Source organism: Spermophilus citellus (assembly GCF_964194105.1).
Source record: "Spermophilus citellus genome assembly, chromosome: 1".
Taxonomy (NCBI): Eukaryota; Metazoa; Chordata; class Mammalia; order Rodentia; family Sciuridae; genus Spermophilus; species Spermophilus citellus.
In genome coordinates this window covers 249488503-249503216 of record NC_138182.1, presented here as the reverse complement: position 1 = coordinate 249503216, position 14714 = coordinate 249488503, and the positions used below count along the sequence as shown (strand labels likewise).

The 14714-nt window shown below is 36.1% G+C and overlaps 1 pseudogene across 1 annotated transcript; it reads left to right on the top strand.

The window, feature by feature from the left end:
* Window positions 1–12505: 12505 nt before the first annotated feature.
* Window positions 12506–14347, top strand: LOC308657377 (baculoviral IAP repeat-containing protein 2-like; annotated as a pseudogene). Its single transcript has one exon. The product of its transcript is annotated as a baculoviral IAP repeat-containing protein 2-like (transcript).
* The last annotated feature ends 367 nt before the right edge of the window (window positions 14348–14714 follow it).

The following is a 14714-nucleotide window of genomic DNA, read 5'->3' as shown; positions in this document are numbered from 1 at the left end:
ATTTTTCAAAGCAAATTTAATATTTCACATTTTATACCAGCAGTGTTTTCTTATCATTAGTTGGTGTTATCAGTAATTTCATTTATAGACGTTTGAGCGGTCATGCAAGAGTACCTCACTGTGGTCAGAACAATTTTGAAAGAAAAACTTAAAAGAAAGGAGAAAAATTGAAAAGATAAAAAAATTGTTATGGTTTGGATGTGAGTGTCCCCCAAAAGCTCATGAGTGAGACAACACAAGAGGATTTAGAGAAGAAATGATTGAGTTGTGAGAGTTTTAACCCGATCAATAGATTAATCCCCTGATAGGGATTAACTGAGTGGTAAATCACAGCAAAACATAAAAATAAATAAGCTTATATTTTATTATTAAAAAACTGAGTGGTAACTGAAGTGGTAGGGTATGGCTGGAGACAGTGGGGATTGGGGGCATGGCTTTGGGGTATATATTTGTATCTGGCAAAGTGGAGTCTCTCTCTCTCTCTCTCTCTCTCTCTCTCTCTCTCTCTCTCTCTCTCTCTCTCTCTCTCTTTCTCCTGCCTGCTCATCATGTGAGCTATTTACCTTTGCCACACTCTTCTGCCATGATGTCCTGCCTCACCTTGAGTCCTGAGGAATGGAGCCAGCCATTTATGTGACCTCTGAAACATGAGCCCCCAAATAAAATTTTCCTCCCCTACAATTGTGCTGGTTTGTTCCTTTAGTCTGGCTAAAACAATATTTGATGAGGTTTTCAGGAAAGGAAATTCAACATAATAGAGAAACAATAACAAAGCTAGGATTCCTGTGACACTGAAGAGAAATATACAAGCATACATAATTTTGAAGTTTGTAAACTCCAGTGAAAAAGAGAAAAACCATGCCAATTTCTGGAAAGCCAAATATAATTTCTACATATAAAGATAATCAGATTATTGCTGGGACTGAACCCAGGGCTTTGTGCATGTTAGGCAAGTGCTCTACACTCCCAGCCTGATTTTTCTGAATTCTATATCCCCAAGTTCTGTACTCAACTCTTTTTTTTCTTTTTGAGTAATCAGTCTTTTAAAATGTGCATATACGAAAATCAAGTACTAAGTGATTAACAAGTGGAGAGAATTATAAAATAAAATCTTTCTTTCAAAGCAAAAAAAATAATCAGATTAATATCAAGTTTATTGCTTAACGTGCTACATTTTGGATGACAAAGGAATAGTATTTAAAGTGCTGAAGACAAGCAGTCTTGAGATTAGATCAACATCCCAACTCTCAGTCACAAATGAAAGCAAAGGAAATCCTTTATGGAAAAAAATAAGAAAATATTCAAGTTATGATGGTGCATGCTTGTAATCCTAACAACTTGCAAAACTGAGGCAGGAGGGTTGCAAGGTCGACACCAGCCTCAGCAACTTAGTGAGACTCTGTCTCAAAATAAAAAGTCACAAGAAAAAGGCTGAGAATGTGGCCCAGTGGTTAAGCCCCTGAGTTTAATCATGAGTACCAGAAAGAAAGAAAGAGAGAGAGAGAGAGAGAGAGAGAGAGAGAGAGAGAAAGAAAAAAAGAAAGAAAGAAAACACCTAGTAAATTAAAATATAAAAATATCAAGAGTAGAATGTGAATCAAATTATGGTAATGGGGTATAAATGTCAAATATAGAAATAATAACAATGTTTAATATATTTGGCAATTAATGTCCTACAGAAAGACAAAAGAGGGAAATTTTGATATTGCCTGAAGATATCAAGACAGGGGTCTGAAAAGAGAGAGCATTTGAATTAAATCTTGAAGAATCAGCCTATAATCATTAAGTGAATATATATGGAGGAGGCAGGGAGCATGGGAAAGAGTTTAGGAAAAACAGAAGACATAAAATAAAATTGCTCTTTAGCTTAGGGCTTTATAAAACTTAAGAATTAAATTAAGGATCATGTGCCCACTCTGTGGGGCATGATTTACTGAATAGTTTCAGTTTATGAAGCATACATTAAATGTCTGGGTTTTTTTACTTTGATATATTCTGGGGGTCTAAAATAAGATCTTATAACTTCTATTCAACACATATTTATAGTTTAGAAGGAAAAAAAATAAACAATTAGACAAATTACTATAATATATGTAATTCTTTAGGAAAAACAGACTCTGAGAGTCTGAAATTTGCATCCAGGAGGTTTACCCAGCAGTACTTTTAGAAACAAGACCTAAGAAAGGCGATTGGAGGGTTGTGCAGGGAGAGTTTAGCTGATGTCCAGGATCAACAAAAGTTCCAGGTGATTTCATAGGGATATATGGAGTTATGATGGCTGTTCAAGTTGCCCCCAATTAGCCAAAGGAGTCAGGCCTTGAAAGTCAATAGAGAGGGAGAAAAACATCTCCAAATAGGCAGAGCTTCTATCCATGCATCTAATCATACACTATCTGTAAAATGAGAAGACCATGAGAAGAGAACATACATAGATTTGTTGGCCATTGCCAAAGGAGTTTATAGGATGAGGAGTTTATAGGAAATTAGCTGAAGATAAGAGAATGAGGTCTGAAACACAGTAACATCATAGATGGACATGTGGAAGTAGGTGCAAAGAGTAAAGATTTTATATTGCCCATTAATGTTCCCCAGAAAATATTTATGATGAACGAATCACAACAAAATATTATAAAGTATTTTAAAGCATTGCAAAATATACAAAATCACTCCGCCAGTTAACAATAGCCAGTTTTTAGGTATTTTTTATTATTAAATGACACAACAGGCACATGAACCGACTGTCTATAGTGGCAGACATGCAACCTACAGATCAACCCATCAGCATAGATTTTAGCTTACCAAATCAAGTTTAGCTACTGCTTCCTCTGGATGCCAAGCCTATCAGCAACAGAAACCAAAGCTAGCCCAAGATATAGCACCTCAAAGGTTGCAGTTGCATCAGTACCCTCCTTAGAAGGATCCAAAGTTTTACATCACAAGTATAGATATCTGTTCAAAGCATGGATGTTTCCTTTCCACAGAGCCTCAGCTAGGACCTCATGGAATCCATACATTACAGTATCTTACCAAGGGATTTGCACATAATATAGCATTTGAAAATTGGTCACATCATACATCACACCATCCAGAAGCAAGCTGACTTTATTGAACACTGAAAAAGCAACAGCCTTCTGAATAGGTAAAGTGCCACCTTAGAGGCCACTCCTTCAGGATGCAGTATGTGCAATATATCAGAGACTTCTACGTGGCACTCTCTCCTCAACAAAAACCATAGGTTTCTTTGTCCGAAAATAGAGGCAGAAAGCAGGAGCAGCCCCACATAACATCTCTTCCAATGACCTGCTGGGAATTCATGCTTCTAATCTTTGCAACTCTGCTTCTGCTACTCTAGGCTTTACAGATTTGGAGATGCTAGTCCCCAGAGGAAGCATATTCTTGCCAGAATACACTGCAAGAATACCATTAATTTACAAGCTATTTCTGCCACCAAGGACTACTTGTCTCCAGAGAGTATCAGTTAAAATGAGACGTCAGCAAAAAGAGGTGGAACTTCTTTTACAAAATGAGTTCAATGAGTAATACATAGAGAACCAAAGTGATCTACTTGGGCACTATTGATTCTAACTTAACCCCTCTGAACTGTGAATAGACATGTGCAGCAACTGAGGCTAAAGAAAGCATAATTCCCTAGGACTCAGTCTCCTCAGGTAGGAGGTTTTAGTTATATACAGGCTAAGACAATTGAGGTGATAACTGAGGCTTTGGGTTACATAAAATTGGTAGGAGAAAAGAGGTCGAGTGCTAGTTGTAGATTTGAGACCATCTGCCTCAGTCAAGGGTGCAATTCATCCCACTAACCTCTTCTTTCTAAGTTTCCCCTTTGGAAGAGGGGGAAAAAAGCATCAAGAAAAAAATTGTTTCTTCCACACTGTGGGATGGAGTCTGGTGGCCATAAAAGTTCACCACTCCTGCTTAGAGAACATGATTGATTGACAGGCAAGCTGCTGCCCTTCTGTATCCTCCCTAATACTGTACTGAAGCCAATACTTACTGTTGTCTGATTGCAACCCTGACAGCACATCAGGGATCCTAATGCAGGCCTCTTCCTGCCTGAGCCTGGACTCCCTTAACAAAGCTGTGGCTTGAAGGCTCCCCATTAATCTGGTCAAAGCTTTCTTAGTCTTGACAATTTCTCTAATCCTCTTTCTGTCTCCTCCTATCTCAAATTTATCACACCTGAAGTATGTTCTATACGTCCTCCCCACCTGCTCTGATTCTCTTTCCTTTATTCTACAAAAGAATTGCCCAATACAAATTTTTGCACATCTAGTTTCAGTGGGAAGTCCCAATTAATAGAAAAAGGATCATGATTGATTCATCCTTCTACTTCCAGTACTTTGGGAGTGTCAGGTATGTATAGGGATTTCATTCTCAACAGAAGTTCTATCACACAGTGGCCTAGTTGCTGAATGAATGGATGCATTCAAGAAATGTTTGTATAATTAATTACAATTATATCTAAAATATTAACTACATATAATCTTACAAATCCAAACTTCAGTTTATGATGATTGCTTTGGCATCCAGTCTATCTCAATGAATATAAATTCTAAATAGTTTGGTAATTTTTATGTGAGATGTATGCATGTGAAGAGAGATTTGTTAAAGTTAAGACAATTTAGCTTTAGAACATATTTTATAGATAGGTGCAATTGTCCTGATCTGTTAATGTTCTTAAAGGAGCATCAAGCAACTGTACTAAGAAAGGACAGTTTATGATGTGCCCAAACATTTCCATATGCTTCTGGGAAAATTAATGTTATTGGCATGATAAGATTATCATGGTACAGAATGCCTGTAGACTATAAATGATGTTAATAAAATGGACAAGAAAGTATAGTAGTAATAAATTGTAATCTGCAATATAATGGCACTAACAATAAAAAACTATTAATAATTTAGAAATAATGCTTTAGTCCGTGCATGCTGTTGCAACACAGAGTATCTTTTTTTTTTAAATTATTTTATTGTTGGTTGTTCAAAACATTACATAGTTCTTAATATTCCATATTTCACAGATTGATTCAAGTGGGTTATGAACTCCCATTTTTACCCCGTATACAGATTGCTGTGTCACATCAGTTACATTTCCATTGATTTACAAATTGCCTTTCTAGTGACTGATGTATTCTGCTGTCTATCCCATTCTCCACTGTCCCCCCTCCCCTCCCCTCCCCTCCCCTCCCCTCCCCTCCCCTCCCCTTCTCTCCGGAGTAGGAGAAAAATTATATAAGTGGCAGAGTATCTTAAATACAGGAAATTTATTTTCTCACTGTTGTGAAGGCTGAGAAGTCCAGGATTAAGGCATCAGTGGATTCAGTCCTTTTCCAGGACTCTCCTCCTCACTTGCAGTCAGTCGTCTTCATAGTGGAGAGCTCTCTGTGTGTGTCCTCTTGTGAGAACACTACCCTAGCAATGCAGAACCCCATCCTATGATTCTATTTAACCTAATAACCTCCTTACTCCAATTCAGCCACAAGAAAAGTAAGGGCTTTGACATATGGATTTTGAAGAGGCACATTTCAATTCAGAGGGCTTATTAGGTCAAGTTGCTTCTGGATTTTTTTGGAGCTCTGGTTAGTAAATCAGTAATTACAAAAGAGGTTGAACACTGTTTCCTTGGCCGCCTGGCAAATAATACATTTTGTTTCTCTCTCTCCCTGTCTCTTTCTCTGTCTCTCCCCCTCCCTTCTTCTTTCTCAACCTTTCCCTCCCCCTCTTCCTCTCTTCTCACCCCACCACTCTCCACCTTCAGCCCTTTTCTCTGTATTTCTCTTCTTCCTAAATACCTGGAGTATGAAAATTATGTATTGAAGTGTATATAAACACTAATTTTAAAAATTATAATTCTTAATGAAATTTACAGTTTATTTAACAGTAAACTGAAAAATTTTACATAGACAATACTTATTTGATCCTCTCTTCAAACCTGTAAAATGTAATATAAGAGAATACTATATGCCCCAAACTGTCTTTATTTTGCTTTTCCTAGCTTGAAGTTTCTGAGTCCATGACTTCTAGGCATAAACAATCATACTGGGAAAAGTGAGCATATTTGGTTTCTGTTGCTGCCTATAAATTATAATAAGATCAGTGGCATTGAACAGCATCCATGTATTAGCTCAGTTGAGTAGGTCAGGAGTTGAAATGCAATGTGGCCAAGTTCTCTACTGCAGGACTCACAGGCTGAAACTGAGTGTCAACTAGGCTGCATTCTTATCTGGAGGCTCTGAGAAAGAATCCACATTCATGCTTATTTAGATTATTGGCAGGAAATTCTTTCCCTTGTGGGTATTCACCTGATGTCCCTGTTGTTTTGGCAGCTATGGGCCTATAACATGTTCCCGCTCATAGAGGCTATTCTTAGGTCCTGGCCAAGTAGCCCTTTTCATCTCAGCCGTAGACAAATGCTTTACATCTAACCCATCTCATGCATTTAATTTCTCTGATTTCCCTGAGATCACCAAGAGTAAAAATCTCTGCTTTAAAGGGCTCATGAGGCATACCAGTCATATCCAGATAACCTTGATATCTTGAGGTTAGCTGCTTCAGCATATATCCTAATCAAGATGCAAACTCCATCACATTACAGCCTTGGGTGGATCAAACAGGGATAGGAAATCTTAGGGACCATCTCAGAATTCTGCCTATCATAATGCTAGAGGTGAAATGACAGCTTTAAAAATTATCAACAAATAAAATCTGAAAACCTATCTTATTTTTTGTGCAAAAACATTCACAGTAGCTTTATTTATAGTATCCCCAAGCAGAAAACATTCAAATTTTTTATATATTCATTGTTTTATTTGTTCTACTTAGTTTCACATAACAGTAGAATATATTTCAAATCTTCCTCCACAAATGGAGCAAAACATTTCAATTCTGTAGTTGTACACAGTGCAGAGATGCACCATTCGTGCAATCATACATGCACCTAGGGTAATGATGTTTATCTCATTTCACCATCTTTCCTACCCTCATAACCTCTCTCCCCCATCCTCTTTGCCTACTCCAAAGATCCTCCATTCTTCTCATGCTCCCCACCATCATAGATCAGCATCCACTAATTAGAGAAAGCATTCAGCATTTAGTTTTTTGGGGGATTGGCTTACTTTGTTTAACATAACATTCTCCAACTCCATCCATTTACCTGCAAATGCCACAGTTTTATTCTCTTTTAATGCTCAGTAAAGTTCCATTGTGTATACATACCACAGTTTCTTTGTCTATTCATCTAGTTTGGTTCCACAATTGAGCTATTGTGAATTAAGCTGCTATAATAATACTATAATGATGTGGTTGCGTTACTATAGTATGCTGATTTTAGTCCTTTGGGTATAGACCGAGGAGTGGGATAGCTGGGTCAAATGGTGGTTCCATTCCAGCTTTCTAAGGAATCTCCATACTGCTTTCCAGAGTGGTTGCAACAATTTGCAGTCCAACCAGCAATATATGAGTGTGCCTTTTCCCCCGCATCCTCACCAGCAGTTATGGTTGTCTGTATTCTTGATAACCGCCATTCTGACTGATGTGAGATAAATCTTAAAGTAGTTTTGATTTGCATTTCTCTAATTACTAGAGATGTTGAACATTTTTTCATGTATTTGTTGATTGCTTATATATCTTCTTCTGAGAAGTGTCTGTTCAGTTCCTTAGCTCATTTATTGACTGGAATGTAGACCAATGGTACAGAATGGAAGATACAGAGACCAACCCACATAAATACAGTTATCTCATACTAGACAAAGGTGCCATACACTGGAGAAAGGACAGCCTCTTCAACAAATGGTGCTGGGAAAACTGGAAATCCATATGTAGCAAAGTGAAATTAAACCTATGTGTCTCACCATGCACAAAACTCAACTCAAAGTGAATCAAGGACCTGGGAATTAGACCAGAGATCCTGCACATAATAGAAGAAAAAGTAGGCCAAAATCTTCATCATGTCAGATTAGGCCCCCACTTCCTTAACAAGACTCTTAAAGTGTAAGAAATAAAATCAGGAATCAATAAATGGGATGCATTAAAACTAAAAAGCTGCTTCTCAGCAAAAGAAGCAGTCATTGAGCTGAAGAGAGAGTCTATATTTTGGAAGCAAATTTTTACCATATGTACATACATCAGGTAAAGCACTAATCTCCAGGATATATAAAGAACTCAAAAAACTTAATACCAAAAAACAACCTATACAATCAATAAATGGGCTAAGGAACTGAACAGACAGTTCTCAGAAGAAGATATACATGTGATCAACAAATATATGAAAAAGTGTTCAACATCTTTAGTAATTAGAGAAATGCGAATCAAAACTACTCTAAGATTTCACCTATATTATTTTTAAGTGTCTTTCAAAGCTTGTCATCTTTTAAAATGTGTGTAAAGCTAGTCACCTTTTAAAATATGTATGTGTGTGTGTGTGTGTCAGAGAGAGAGAGAGAGAGAGAGAGAGAGAGAGACAGAAAGTAGAAATAGTCTTTTGTGGTCATTCTTTATTAGTTTTTCATTTTATGAGTTGCTGTGAACAGGCAATTTTTAAGAAATAATTAGGAGAAATTAAAGAAAAGTTCTCAGCTCCAACTCTATAACTGCTAAATTTAATACTTTATTTGGAAACATCTTACCCCAGTTCAACTTTTAGAATTTTCTATCATGAGAGCAAAGTTATATGTTAAAAACACAAGCACCCATGATTTTTTTTTAATAAACAGATATCTCTGCTTGAATGTTTGTAGTCCAGCATAGTGCTTTATACAGAAAAATTGACACACATTAATTCCGAGATGGTACAGATTGTCCATATAGATTAGCATCAATAATTATGAAGATAATACTTTTATCACCCTTTTTTCTCACAAACATTATATAAAACACTTTAGCGAATTCACTTCTTGCCCACAAACTATTGCTCTCACACTTCCCACTCCCAAGTCTGAGTCATATTCATTTTTATACTAATCTTTTAACTGTGAAGTAATTTATTTGAGCTGACATTCAGGTACTTCATGTGAAATTATGCACATAGTTTTTATTAAGAAGAAAAATCTACCAAGGATCATATTCTGGACTTTAAAACCTTACATAACATTTCCCTTTAATTTGTATTTTCAATGTTAATAATACATTCTCAGTAGTACACTAGCTACATTTGAAATAACAGTAGAATTTTATACTTTTGATTACTATTATCAAACAATATTCAGCTAGGGAAAGGAGTCCTAGTTTCCATGGCAATGGTCCAGAAGTTTTTACCTCTCTCTCACTCAGTAAAGCAACCAGAATCAATCCTGACTAGATGGCATACCCAGGTGTCTTCCTGGAGTTAAATTGGGAACATGTCCACTTGAGGCCTTGCCTCCACCAGCAGTGTCCAGGTGTAACCACACTGGATTGTAGCAAACATGCTCAAATTTAGAAGGACTCCTTGAGAACTAAGCAAGATGATGTCTTAGTATCTGATTCTGTTAATGTTTTACACAACTCTGGAAATGTAAAAAAAAAATGTTTATTTGTGAAGACAGACAAAGGCATTAAAATTCTGTGGAAGTGAAAGAGGTTAGGCTACAGATGCTGCTTGGCTGGGTGTAAGCACAAGGAGGTGAAAAGATTGGTATTTTCATCCTGATAGCAGTTGCAGAGCACTGTGGGACATGTTTCTATTTACATAAAGATTAGTTTAGTTATTCTAGAAATCTTGGCACTGGGAACACAGGAGTGAGAAATCCAAGAAACTCATGACTATGAAGAAGAAAGATTCTTTTTAAGTATAAGTTCACAGTTCAAACGGAATACAAATAAAAAGTTTCTAGGGCTTGTGAAGTTGGTTTCAAAAACTTGCTTAAAATACTTGCTCTGTAGAGAAAAATACAGCTTAAGGTGGAAAATCCAGATTCTTTAAGAAATACTATGCTAATCGTTATTCTAAAGAAGGAGATAAATCTATAATTTTACAGCAAAGAAGGAAAATATTTAGACCATGAAATACTTAGCAACATTGACATTTTGAAAATGCTACAGTTTATTTAGGGAAAAAAATTTTTTAAATGTATTTCTGGTCTGGTTATAGGACCAAGAAGCAAGTTGCTTTTATTGCTTTTCACTGGGTAAGCCCAGTAATTTTTAAAATATTTACTCTGGTTTTATCATTTATAACACGCCACAACTTTTATTCTGGAAGAAAGTCTACCATCATCAGCCACATCATTATTTCACAAAACTACCAAGAATGCTTCTCCTGATGCACTGTCAGCACTTAATGATACTTCTTCTGAAAGTCATAGGTATACCATCCAGGTACTCTTGAGTGCAACATAAAGCTATTGCAAGAAAACTGACAGGACAGGGCCTGACGTTTTTAAGAAGTTATTCAGTCAAAATTAAATGCTTATTTTGTATTTTAAGAAATAGATGCAGCAGGTATTGTAGTGTATTGCATATATGAAAAGCAGAGCCTGGAATGAAGAGCTAGGAAGTTGGTGGCAAACACAAATAACCATAACTCTCCTGAGGCTGGTAGTCTCCTGGTTTGGGAAAGTGACTGGGTCTGAAGAAGGTCACACAGGTGAAGCTTTCTGATGGAGGAAAAGACATGGATTGTGCAAAATGGGGCTTTTCTTAAAGGAAGTCATTCAAAAATGTATCCCCAAAGAAGTGGAGCGGCAGAGAGAAAAACTGAGTGATACAGAGGGTATGTGAGATAGGAGCTCATGAGTACTTATTCAAAGGATATTTTGAGATGATGGAGAAAAATGTATAACATATAACAAAGGATTTCAAAAATATTACAAAACAAAGCAGAAGAGGGGAGGCTCCTAACTCTACAGAGCTTTCTCTCTAACAATCTACACTGGGATCCTCTTCAAGAGGTCATTCATTCACTGGATCTTAATGGATCTGCTTATGTTCACTGGACATTCAATATCATACCAATAGTTGAATAAATTGTATTTATTTATTTGGCCATATTAAAAGATAAACAGCTGTCTTGTTTTGGATACTCATAGGACCTATCTCAGTGAAGTATATATGAAAAGAATTCAACACACATTTGTTGGATTTGGATAATGTGATTGTATATTTATATCCAAAAATTATAAAATAAACATTTTGTTTTTCCTAGGTTTTGTCATAATATGTTTAACTTCCTCAAATTATATACATTAAATTTGTACCTTTTGAGTTGCTTTCCTGGTGTGAGGATGCCTCCTAGCAGCGGCCCTGCTTTCGTGCTTTCAGTGCTGGTACTGTGATGTACAACCCTGAAGAGTTCCCCCCTACTCATTTTTTTCCCCTGCAGAAATGAATCTCATTAAGGAAAGTGCAAAGCTTTATAAAGGGATAAAATTTGAATTTTATGGAGTGTAATTTTGTGTATGAATCACATTTTAATATATTGAGTTTTCATCAAGAAAGCTAGTAAATTCTGATACATTCTGTGTAAACAGTAATTCTATTGGTAATATAGTGTTAGGCATTTGTGATAACAAAAGAGCTGTCTTGATAAATTGATTCCTCATTTATCATGGCTGATACCATATCTGAATGGTCCTTAAATTAAAGTCAGTTTATTTAAAATTTTTAATGCAATATAGGAAGTGTGTGCTGTGAAAATTTTATAGCTGATTTTAATGGAGAAAATACCGTCAGTTGACCAGGTATAATAAAGAGATATGCAGAGTTAGGAAGAAAGACAACATGATACTGCAGGAAATAGAAACAAAATAGATAATGTTTGTCAAAGGTAGAAGAGTTAACAGTGAGCTTTAAACAATATTCATTTGACATTTCATATAACAGGTGAGGAGGGACACAATAAGGCTTTGGGTGTTGACTTCCCCAAAAGTTGTTGGCTGAAGCTAACATAACCGACTTAAGTCAATTCTGTGATAAGTTGTGTGCAACTAGCTTTTAAATAACGTGACCCTTTGAAAATTGTAATTACTTATTTGCTAGAATAAGATGAGATTATTTTGGATGTCACAGTAAACCGCTTATAAAGGGAAAAAAAGCCTAAATTTAACTTTACTTTTGTGGCATAATCAGTAATTGTCCTTATATCTAGGCTTTATAGCTTGTAACCAAAAGCGTATTAAAAAACATAATTTAGATATTCTATAGTTACTTAGAATTTTGAGGATATAGACTTCTTTGAAAAATAATTTTAATACTTTTAGGAGTGTATAAACTTTTTTCAGGCCTTTAAGTCAGTTATTATACCAAATTGTGAGCAAATAGCATGTAGTTTACATAAAAGTGTTAATAGAATCCCAAAGTATCTTGGTAATTTAGAAGAAATATAAATCTAGTTAAAGGGTATGGAGGTTCAACTAAATAGAAGTCTTTGATTTTTTTTTTTTTTTGTGGTAAAAAGTGACAAGAAATTGTATGTGAAAGTTTTAGCCATCAAAAAGTACTGCTTCCTATTCATGCACAAAACTACCTTTAAAGAGTTATCCAAGATCCCTTGCATCAAAAAATAAGGAGTATAATGGAAGACAGCACAATCCCGTCAAATTGGACAAATAACAACAAACAATAAAGTATGATTTTTCATGTGAGCTCTACAGAATGTCTACATATTCAACTTTCCCCATCCGTGTTCCTGTTTCAGAAAGGAGTCTTGCTGTTGCTGGTTTTTATTACACTGGTGTGAATGACAAAGTCAGATGTTTCTGTTGTGGCCGGATGCTGGATAACTGGAAACAAGGAGATAGTCCTATTGAAAAGCATAAAGAGCTATAGCCTAGCTGCAGCTTTATTCAGAATTTGCTTTCAGCTAGTCTGCAATCCACTTCTAAGAATACCTCTCCAATGAGAAACCATGTTGCACATTCATTATCTTCTAGTTTGGACCGTAGTGGCTCATTCAGCGATTTTTATTCCTGCCTTTCACCAAATCCTCTTAATTCTAGAGCTGTTGAAGACTTCTTTCCATTGAGGACTAACCCCTATAGTTATGCAGTGAGTACCGAAGAAGCCAGATTTCTTACTTATAATATGTGGCCCTTAACCTTTTTGTCACCATTGGAATTGGCTGGCGAGAGCTGGCTTTTACTATGTAGGACCTGGAGATAGGGTAGCCTGCTTTGCCCGTGGCGGGAAGCTAAGTAACTGGGAACCAAAGGATGATGCTATGTCAGAACAGAGGAGACATTTTCCCAACTGTCCGTTTTGGGAAAATTCTCTAGAAACGCTGAGGTTTAGTGTTTCAAATCTGAGCATGCAGACACACACAGCTTGAATGAGAACATTTATGTACTGGCCAGCTAGTGTTTCAGTTCAGCCTGAGCAGCTTGCGAGTGCTGGTTTTTATTACGTGGATCGTAATGATGATGTCAAATGCTTTTATTGTGATGGTGGCTTGAGATGTTGGGAATCTGGAGATGATCCATGGGTAGAACATGCCAAATGGTTTCCAAGGTGTGAGTTCTTGATACGAATGAAAGGGCAAGAGTTTGTTGATGAGATTCAAGCTAGATATTCTCATATTCTTGAAAAGCTGTTGTCAACATCAGATACTCCTGAGAAGAAAATGCTGAACAAATTGTTCATTTGGGACCTGGAGAAAGTTCTCCAGAAGATGCAGTCATGATGAATACACCTGTGGTTAAATCTGCTTTGGAAATGGGTTTTAGTAGAAGTCTGGTAAAACAGACAGTTCAAAGTAAAATCCTAACCACTGGAGAGAATTATAAAAAAAAAAAAGTTAATGATATTGTATCAACACTTCTTGATGCTGAAGATGAAAGAAGAGGAGAAGGAAAGACAAGCTGAAGAAATGGCATCAGATGATTTGTCATTAATTCGGAAGAATAGAATGGCTCTCTTTCAACAGTTGACACGTGTCCTTCCTATCTTGGATAATCTTTTAAAGGCCAATGTAATTAATAAACAGGAACATGATATTATTAAACAAAAATCACAGATACCTTTACAAGCAAGAGAACTGATTGATACCATTTTAGTTAAAGGAAATGCTGCAGCCAACATCTTCAAAAACTGTCTAAAGGAAATTGACTCTACATTATATGAGAACTTATTTGTGGAAAATAATATGAAGTATATTCCAACAGAAGATGTTTCAGGTCTGTCACTAGAAGAACAGTTGAGGAGATTACAAGAAGAAACAACCTGCAAGGTGTGTATGGACAAAGAAGTTTCTATTGTGTTCATTCCTTGTGGTCATCTGGTAATATGCCAGGAGTGTGCCCCATCTCTAAGAAAATGTCCTATTTGCAGGGGTGTAATCAAGGGTACTCTATATGTATTTCATAAAAGAAGAATAGGCTATATTTTAATCTTTACCAAAAAGCCTTTAAGCTGTTGTTGAACATTGGAAGCCATCTAAAATTAAAACAAGGAATGTTTGGTTCTTCATCTAGTAACATTTATGTTCTATTTTATTTAGGTATGAATAATCTTATTTCAAAAAGAGATAGTATTGTATATTTAATCTTAATCCACTTAGTTGCAAAAGAAGACTTGTTTTTTATGAAATAAATCAGTATTTAAGTGTGAACACAGAAAGAATTAAAGGAGTGGTGTCAGTGTTTGTTATGGGTCATTTCAGGAGTTACTGGATTTGGTATTTATGAAAGCTTTGTGTACTACATTACAGTATAGTTGAAAACTGTAAATTAGTAACACTGTAATTCATCAGAGTTGCTGACAGATTCTTTGGTGCTTTTCACTTGTTT